A 10,590-nucleotide genomic window follows, 5' to 3' on the forward strand; every position below is an offset into this window, starting at 1 on the left:
TTGAGACACAGAGAGGTTAAACAATTTGCCTGAGGCCGCATAGCTATGCCAGGACTGTCTCCGTTCTCAGCACCAGGCAGTTTGGTCTGCTGTCCAGTCCTCACCGATTTGAATACTTTGCTGCTCTCGTGGGGGATGGTTTGTGAGAGCAAATTAGGAATCCAGTGGTCTCCAGAGCGAGGGAAAGACAAGCTCTGCTGGGAACAGAGATTCCAGACACTGTGGAGCAGCTGCCGGGGTCTCTGATGAATGTCCTGCCTCCCCCACTGTTGCTGGAAGGTAGCATGGGGAGACAAGAACTCATCCATCCAGCAAGTGTGACGGGAAAGAAGGGGACAGATCCTGAGTGGGCTAGTGCGTGCCTGGAATCTGAGTAATCTGGAAGTTTAGGCAGGATCATCGATCACGAGTCCATAGCTAACCTTGACTACGCAGCAAGTTCTAAGCCAGCGTGGACTCTATGAGAGACTCTGCCTCGAAAAGTAAGGGAGTGGGAGCAGGAGCTGCAAGAACAGGAGGAGGAGGGGGAAAGGGAGGAAGAGGAAGAAGAGAAGGAGGAGGAAGAGGAGGGGAGGAAGAGGAGGGGCAGGAAGAGGAAAAGCAGGAGGAGGAAGAAGAGAAGGAGAAGAGATCAACCCTAGGGCTGAGGAGTAGAGAGAGATGGATGGAAGCTGAGAATCTGGACCCTTCTAATGGATTGACAGGGAAGAGGGACACAGGGTAAGCAGAAATGACCACAATGCAGGGGCAGTGGGCAGGTCCCATCCCATAAATCTCCCCTCTGGGGCATCTCACACAATTCCATGAGAGCCTGTCTACTGCCCATCCATCACCCGCCAGCCTGCAACTTCCTGTCATCCATGGCTTAAGGCTGCCCAGGAATGTCTGTGTGTCTGTCCAAGCATCCGCCCAGCCTGGCACCCTGGCCAGACAGTAGCTAAAAGGTACAAATTAAGGCTTCTCCTTGGGGTGCGGAGCCCCCCCAAAAGGGGCACAGGGGATGGAGCGAGTTCATCTGGTATCTGAAAGAGAGCCCCAGCTGCTCCCAGGGATGTGGGTGGGTGGCACCCACTGTCCCAGAGACCTGCTTGTCCCACCGCCATGGGAAGGAGCAGGGTGCTCAAATCCAGGCCAAGAGCAGCAGGAACAGAAACTGGGAGATCAGAGTTACTCTCCAAACCCATGTTCAGATTTTTACTTTGCCTTTTATTTATTTCTTCTTAAATCCTGTTTCTCTCCCTGAGGCATCTAATCTATTATTTAACATCGGATTGTACGATTGAAACTCCCAGGCAAATTGAAAATTATTTGTGTTGGAGGTTTCAGGCAAGATGCCGAGACTACCATTTCTGGGGGGACTCTGAGATCCAAGCAAACCCAAAGACGGGCATGCAGCTCTGATCTAGGAAGGGGTCGGGCCGAGCAGGGCGCTGGGCAGATCCAAGGGCCTCAGGCACCTGGGGCTGCTGCACTCAAGCCTAGCACACCCAAAGCTTCACACAGCTCAGGGCCATTAATCTCCATGCAGCATTGCACCAGGGAAAATTCTACTGATGCCTCCCACTGGTCAAAGTCCTCAAGAGGCCAAGCAGGTGCGATCAGTCACCTGGCCCCGCACCCACCCTGGGGAAAAGCCTCAGTCGCAGGAGAATTAATGACACGGGGACAAGAGCTCACCATCATTTTTCAAAGGTTAGCTCTCCATGGATTGGCAGCCAGGTTGGCTAGCCTTAGGGAGTGGGCATAGAATGAATAGGATCATTGGGAAGTGACTGAGGATCAGGGCTTGGGGTGACCTGGGGAAAGCAGTGTAGGATTGCTGCACCCCAAAGATGGACAAGTTATGTGGCATCATAGTGCCTTGTTCAGAACCAAGCACCAAGGGGCTGGGGATAAAGCCAGTCAGTAAAAACGCTTGCTGAGCAAGTCCAAGGACCTGAGTTCAGATCCCCAGCTCCCACGTGCAAAGCCAGGCACAGGGAAGGGTGTCTGTCATCCCAGTACTGGGGAAGTGGAAATAAGCAGATGCCTAGAGCTGGCCAGCCAGCAGCCAGCCTAACTGAGCCTAGGTGCATTCTCTCCATGAGAGACCTTGTCTCAAAAAATAAACTGGAGAGGAAGGCGCTAGATGTCAACTCCAACCTCCATACATACATACATGTGCACTTGTACCTGCAACACTTGCACACACACACACACACACACATACACATGACTCAGGACAACCCTGTGTGGATGGCTTTGGGCCCATGGGAACAAGCACAGTCGCTGTGGACTCCCTTGCCTGGCAATGGTACAGTGTGTATAGGGAAGGAGGGAGGCTGCCTGTGAGGGCTGATACCAGCTCCACAGGGACTGTAAGGTCCCAATAAGGAGATTAGAGTCTGTGCTGCCACTGAAAGGCAGTAAAGAGTTTTGCGGAGTGCCACGGCCCAGCTTCTGGATCGCGGAGGATCATAAGGGAACCTGAGCCTGCTGAGCCTGGCCTGGTAATGCAGGCTTAATATCCAGGTACCCCGCGAACTTGAAACAGGAGGATGGTGAGCGTACGCCTACCTGAGCAAGATGAGAGACCCTGTCTTCAGGTTAAAGAGAGGAAGGTGGAGCTGCCACTCAGGGGCAGACGGACTTGCCTGGAATGTTAACACACTCTGGACTCCATCCGCAGAATCTCAAGGTTCTAGAATAAAAGATCCAGAAGGCAATAGCTTGAGTCTGCCAGGAGTGTGCATCCTGGTTTACACAGAGTCGTCCCCCTGCTGCATCCTCACAGAATGCTAGCAGCAGCAGGAGAGCAGCCTTGGGAGACTGTCATAAGGATAGCCTTGCCCTTTGTGAGAGTTCTACCCTCATGACCTCGGCCCTCTCAGAGGCCTCACCATGGGAGCAGGGCTTTTAACATAGTTGCGGGGTTCCCTTTAGACCCTTAGATCTGCGGCCTGCCTGTGGCGGTTTGAAAGGAAACAGCCCCCACAGGCTCCTTTGTTGAATTTGCTGGACTGGTTGGTGCCCATTGATGGAACTGGTTAGCAAGGATTAGGAGGTGTGACCTTGTTGGAGGAGGTGCGTTGCTGGGAGTGGCTTTGAGGTTTCAAAAGTCCAGACCATTCCCAAGCAGCTCGCCCCTCTCTGCCTACTCCTGTGGGTCAAATGTAAGTTCTCAGCTACTGCTCCAGTGCTGTGCCTGCCTGCTGCCATGCTCACTGCCACAACGGTGGACCCTTGCTCTTGAAACTGTAAGCCACCCCCCTATAAACTTCTAAAAGTCGTCTTGGTCGTGATGCGCCATCACAGCAATTGGAACCTAGCTAAGACACTGTGGCCTCAGCCACACATCCAGGCGACGGTGCAGACCCTGAAGCCATGACTCCCATGCCTTTTCTGCAATTCACACCCTACCCTACCCTAGCGGGGCTAGCCTGCTGTGCCCACCAGCCTCTCAGGGCTCTGCACACCTGGTTTGGCTCCAGGACGCAGTCATCAGGCATATTCACCCCCTGAAGGCAACCCCTGCAGGGGGCTGGATAGAATCAGAGAGAGACCCCCCCCCCCCCCGTCTGTCTCACGGCCAAGACCAACATTCAAACCACTGTGAGTGCATTGAGCAAGCACGTGGGCCCACGTGGGCGAGCGCGTTCACACTCACACACACACACACACACAGAACTTGACCGCCTACAGAGACAATGTCACTATTCAGAGTCCTCAAGAATACATGCGATTTTGTCACAGACTACAGACTTCCAATATGTGCACACACCTCGATGGAAATGATAGTCCCGTCTTTAGATAACAGCGGTAAGAATTAGACATCGCTCCAGCCGGCACCATTCAGTAGGAACAATAGGCACTTAAGGCCGCCAACTTCACATGGAAAGGACCCGACCAAGGGCTCAGATGGGGACTGGAACCCAGGGCCTGGGACCTTGCATACCAGGGGCTCTGTCTACAGGAGGCCCCTCTGTCCATCTGAGGGCTGTTTTGTGTCTCTCTCCCATTGTGGAGCCATTTCCTCTACTATTTCCACAGAGTAGCAGCCGGAGCTGGGCTCTGGGCCTTCCGCTCAGGAAAGAAGTGGTTTTATCATCATTCTTTGTCCCAGCCTTAGAGAGACTCATGAGCCCAGTCGGTCCAGATCTAGAAATCTGTCCTCCAGAGGTTGCCAGCAGGGGACCAAACTAAGTAGGAGAATGCCCCTTGAAGCTTTGTGTGAGCTAGTCTCTCAAAGGATCAGAAATAGCCAGAGATGGCAAATGTTGGCACTAGCCTTTAAGACCCAAAGAACCCAGGGCAGGCATATTGATTTATACCTTCACTGAACTGACTGGTTTGCGCCTTTAAAAGCCAGGCAGATCCCAGTTAATGACGGGGAACTTCTGAACCACACAACCTGTTTAGGAGATTGTCACCAACCTTCCACCCAGAACAAGAAATGCCTTTGCAGGGCTTTAAGCAAGCACTTCTCCCAACTTCTTGCCCACTGGTTTCCCAGAGGGCACCTAAAGAGGGAAACTGAGGCAACAAACACAGAAAGATTACCTCACCGTTGTGGGTACCCGGATGAGGGGTGGTGGCACCTGGCCCAGGGTGAGGTGGTGATGGAGTCAGGCATGGGCCTGAGGAGTGCCTTATCTGACCTTAGTGATGGACTGGGGATGAGGTGAGGGTCAAAAAGCAGGCTTTCAAATGACCTCCAGCTTCCAGAGCTGAGTAACAGGAGAGATGGGGACCCTGTGGTGGAGACCAGGTTAGGAGTACAGCAAGACTGGGTTCTGAGTCTGTATCGGGGTCTGGAGTCTAAGGAATTTTGGATGTCCCAGACAAAGCCGCATCAAGCAGGCAGTGGGATCTGTTGGTGGGAAGAAGCATGAACCTATGCGGGGTACAGACAGATCCAGAATGAGAAAGGGACCGTGCGTAAATCTGTGCAGGGTATAGACAGATCCAGAGTGGGCAAAGAGACCCCGTGCGTAAATCTGTGCAGGGTACAGATACATCCAGAGTGGGCAAGGAAACCGTGTGTAAATCTATGTGGGGTACAAACAGATCCAGAGTGGGCAAAGGAACCATGTGTAAATCTGTGCGGGGTACAGACAGATCCAGAGTGGGCAAAGAGACCATGCATGAACCTGTGTGGGATATAGACAGATCTACAGGGGGCAAAGAGACCGTGTTTAAATCTGTGCGGGGTACAGATAGATCCAGAGTGGGCAAAGAGACCATGTTTAAATCTGTGCGAGGTACAGACAGACCCAGAGTGAGCAAACAGGCTGGGCATGTGTGTACACACGAGACCGACTCTCCCCACATACATCTCCACAGGGGCTGATGGAGCCAGGTGTAGTGACAGAGAGGGGCTGGCCAGGAACAGGTAGCCGATCCCAAGTCATCACAGTCAGGCATACAGGACCTGGAATGGAGAATTCCGGAGTGAATTATTATGTTCCTGATCATTATGTCCAGGTGGGAGAATGTCTGTGCTTAGCTCTGTTCACAACTTTTAAAGAATTAGACATTTGAATCTGGTGGTGCACTCATATAACCTAGCACTGGGGAGGACGAAGTAGGAGCGTCACAAGTTCAAGGCCTGCCTAGGCTACAGAGACAGACCGAGTATCAATAACAAAACTGAACAATTACCAAAAAAGCTTAAAGCTGGGAGGTGGTGGTGCATGCGTTTGATCTCAGCACTCAGGAGGCAGAGACAGGCAGATTTCTATGAGTTCCAGGCCAGGTTTCATAGAATGGTCTAGAGAATGAGTTCCACGATAGCCAGGGCTACACAGAGAGAATTCTGTCCCAGAAAAGAAGAAGAAGGAGGAGGAGGAGGAGGAGAAAGAGGTGGAAGAGGAGGAGGAAGAAGAGGAAAAGGAGGAGGAGAAAAGGAAGGAAGGAAGGAAGGAAGGAAGGAAGGAAGGAAGGAAGGAAGGAAGGAAGGAAGGAAGGAAGGAAGGAAAAAGAAAAAGAAAAAGCCACTCTGGACCTTGGTTTACCCTCTCTTCTGGGCCTGGACCAGACGGTTCTGCTGTAAGGGCACTTGGCACCTGGCCTGAACGTCTAAGTGCAGTCCCGGGCCCCACATGGTGTTGGGAGGAGAGAACTGGCTCTCACAAGTTGTCCGCTGACCTTTCTTTACAAATGCACCCTGGCACACATTTAAAAAAAAAAAGTCAAACGTAGTGATGCACGCCTTTAATCCCAGCACTCGGGAGACAGAGGCAGGCGGATCTCTGTGAGTTTGAGGCCAGCCTGGTCTACAGAGCTAGTTCCAGGGCAGCTAGAGATACATATTGAGAACCTGTCTCTAAAACAAAAAATTAAAAACAAATTAATTAACTCAACAAATTTAAAAAGTTTGGGTAGAGCCAATACATGAATCAGCACTCATAATTTTACATAATATTATGGTGTGTATAATTATATTCAGCACATTATATAATTATCAATTATAGACTAGCATGTATACTATTCTCATGGAATTTGTATACGTTTGTGAGTGCACACACACACAAACACAGGACAAAGTTTAGAGTCTTCCACTGGTAACACATAATAAACACAAAATTGCCTTCATTTCTTCTGCAAGGGCCGGTGACGTGCCCAGCCCCACCCTAGACAGTTCATTCCTGGGCTTGGCCTGCAGCTGCCGCCTGCAGCATTCTTGTCTGTTGGCTGCAAAGCACCAGGAACAAGCCCTGCAGCAGGATGACGCATCCCCATTTCCAGGCTCTGTTGGCGCCCAGTCCTTGTAGACGGCCCTTGGGTGACACTGGTTCCTGGGTCTGAAGTCCTTTCTGCCCACCACAATGCCGATGGCGCGGCCACGGCCGCAGACAGCGCTAGGTACTACAGGGCAGGGGACATCGGAATCAATATTTAACCTCTTACGCATCTGAACCCAGCTTCCCTACAAAGAAGGAAATGAGATCGCCAGGGTGTGGGGGATTCATTTGCAATTAGTTCTAATTACTAAAGGAATCGATGTTTTAATTTTTTACAATGTATCTGAACTCTCCAGCTCTTTCCGTGATAAAGCAAAACCCAAGAAGTTTCCATTCCCCCAGTTCAGGCAAACACCTCGTGTGTGTGTGTGTGTGTGTGTGTGTGTGTGTGTGTGTGTGTAACATCTTTTATCAGTTCGTCTACAAGAAGACTGGATAGCTGTTTTGAAAATTACGTTATTTTTTTTTTTTTTTTTTTTTTAGCTCAAGGCCTCAAACCATAGGCAAAAGTTAATTCTAAAAAGGATGAGAGCCTTACATGTAAAAACAATGGCTTAGGAAAATGTAGCCAGCTATAACGTGGCTTTTCTGTTTATACTTCTTTGGGTGACCTTCCAGGTTTTCTGCCTGAGGCTTGAATGTCCTATAGGTTTAGAAGAAGAAGAAGGAGAGCGAGAGAGAGAGAGAGAGAGAGAGAGAGAGAGAGAGAGAGAGAGAGAGAGAGAGAGAGAGAACCTGTAGGGAGGAGAAGGCGCCATTTGAGGGAGGGGGCTCAAGGCAGGAGCTGTGGAATCCCTGTGGATTAAGGAAAGGACAAGGGAGGGGCCTGCCATGCCCAACTACGTGAGCAAAGCTTCTCTCTCTCTCTCTCTCTCTCTCTCTCTCTCTCACATACACACACACACACACACACACACACACACACACGATGCCAGAGGAGGCACATTTCCACACCATTCCACACCATTTCGATAAAAATCTAAAACAAGCTCCTAGCCCTTGCTCGTGAATCTTGCTACCCGCAGAGGAATCCAACTTAAGTTGCGCAGAACGGATGGGCTTTAACTGATCTGTATTATTTCCTTTGTTTTGTCGACATTTCGGTGGGGGCTGTCTGTCGATCTGTAACATCGTTTTCTAAAGTTTGAAACATACAAGATGGGGGACCCGGGGCGGGGGGGGGGGCCTAGCTCAGTAGCAGCATCATAGGCGCTGAGTTCTGTGGCCAACACTGCAAGGAACAAGAAGAAAACAATACACAGTGGGGCCGAAAAGTAGTCTGGGGGTAGACAAATAGGTTAATCCCTTATCTGATTTTTTTTCTTTTTTTCTGCAGGCTGGGTCTCCAACCCCAGCGCCTCGCAAGTGCTAGTTCGTTCTGCCTCTGCCTTCAATTCTATCTTTGAAAATCACAAGTGTGTGCCTCTCTGTGTGTGCATGGTACACGCTCACAAATGTTTGTGCCATGTGGGAACACATGGGCGTCTGTTACATACATGGACAGCTGGAGTCGCGAACGCCATTCTGTGTTCACTACCGTTTGTATCTGTGTCTGTCCGCGGCACTGTGCCTAGAGTCTTAATTCTCTGTGCCTTTGAGCACGTGTATTCATGTGTGTGTATCTATGTGAGTCTGGGCGATACGTGTCCAGGAGCACATGGTGTGTACATGAATAGGAAGCGGTTTGGGGAGACAAACTGACGTTTTGGCACCATCCCTGTAGGAAGAGGAACTGGGCCGTGTTTCCTTTTTGTGCATTTTGTTGGGGTTTATTGTATTTTCTTATAATAATAATAATCTATAAAAAAGGCTGTTGCTAAGCTGGTGGTGGCGGTGCACGCCTTTAATTCCAGCACGTAGGAGGCAGAGGTAGGAAGATCTCAGTGGTTTGAGGCCACCCTGGTCTACAGAGAGAGTTCCAGGATAGCCAGGGCTACACAGAGAAACCCTGTCTGGAAAAACAAAACAAAATACACCAAAAAAAAAAAAAACCCAAAAAATGAAAAAAACAAAAACAAAAAAACAATTTTGTTAAATCTAAGACCTGTACAATGAAATTCCCAGTGAACCTTCAGCACCTGCGTCCACAGGTGGTGGTCAAACCCTCCTGCTATCCGCCCTCACCCCTTCCAATATTTTTAAAGACATCACAGTGTTTCCGGGTTTGGAAAAGAAGAAAAGGAGAACTTCCCAGAAGACCCTCACGCCTTAGGGACTGCTCCCTGGAGCTAGGCTGCCCTTTGTCTCCTGGGCCCTGAGGACAGAAAACCCCAGGACACTTCCTAATCTTGCCTCAAAGATAGAGCCCAAAGCAAATAGGACAATTTTCTGCAGTCCTGTATTTTATCTTTAATCCTCAGGCAAATTTTACAGCCTCACCCCCCACCCCCAAGGTGTACACATTTCTCTTAATTACACAGTCACGGGGCTTTAAGCCCCAACTCTAGAATCCAGGGGCTGCTCTAGAGATAGCCACCCAACCTTCCCATGAGCCACTGTGACTCCTACGGGTGGGCAGGAGGGGTGAAGGTACGAAGGTCGTTTGGAAAGGGCTGCTGCCACCATCACAACCATGTTGTCTTCGTCATCATCAGTATCATCATCTCTTTTGATGCTAGGACTGAAAGCCAAGGCTTTGCCCACGCTGGGTAAGCGCTCCTCCACGAGCCACACATCCCAGCATGCTACCAACTTTAAGAACCACACACCCTAAGCATTTAGCCTAGGCCTGACCAAGTTCTTTGCCATCTGTTCTTACCTTTCATTTTCTCAGCATTCCCATCAGCTAAGGTCTTTCTCCGCTCCCACATCACAACTGAAGACAGACAGGAGATGGCATGCCCAAGGCTACTCAGGTAGACACGCGGTCCCCACGCAGGCTCCAAAACAACCCCAAGGAGAAGGGATTGCCTGGGAAGGGGCAGAGGGCCATCCTGGGAGGCTTTTGTCCTGGAAAAAGAGCCCCAGGACTGGACTGAGAGACCAAAGGTCACTTTCCTCATGGCCTGTAATTATTCCTGGGAAAAAAATTCCCTGGGACTCTTGCAAAAGCGTGTACGGAACCCTTTGTCTTTTGAGACCAGATGGTCACCTGAAACCATACAAAGTCACTTAGCAACAGGCCCCAAGTGTTGGGCCTGTGTTCTCCTAACAAGAGGACCCCAGAAAAAGCCCCACTACACACACACACACACACACACACACACACACACACACACATACAAACACACTTTGCTGGACAGAACATGCTTGACTCCGGAGCTGAACCCTGGATTTCCTACCATTACCAGGCCTGAGTGTAAGTGGAAATCCACTAGCCTGTTTTCCCAGTTAACAGAGAGCAGCCCCATCCCCCATGCCTGGAGGGATTGCTGGGGGCTACTCAAGGGTCCACTGAAGCAGCTCCCTAGAATGGAATGGGCCTTGAGATGAACCCAGGTGGAGAGCCTGGGGCCAGTGGCCTGGCTTGGTTGCCTGGAAGTAGCCACATTCTGCCTGTCCACCCCCCACCTGGAGCGTTGTCTCCTGAGGGTATAGGTGAAAGGCAGATCAAACCATCTCTGTCTTGGACTCGAGGAACTTCGTTAAGATTAAATATTATGCTGGGTGTGGTGGCACATGCCCTTAACCCCAGCACACAGGAGGCAGAGGCAGGTGAATCTCTGTAGCTTGGTCTACAAAGGGAGTTCCAGGCCAGTCAGAGCTACATTAAGAGACCCTGACCCCGCCCCCACCCCACACACACAAAAAGGTTTTCAAATTATAGGTATAGACACACATCTGACTTACTTTTTTAAGTTTTTATTTCATGTGCATTTATGTTTTGCCTGCATGTATATCTGTGTGAGAGTGTCTGATCCCTTGGAAC

This window comes from Myodes glareolus, chromosome 1 (assembly GCF_982192425.1).
Source record: "Myodes glareolus chromosome 1, mMyoGla1.1, whole genome shotgun sequence".
In the NCBI taxonomy this organism is placed as follows: Eukaryota; Metazoa; Chordata; class Mammalia; order Rodentia; family Cricetidae; genus Myodes; species Myodes glareolus.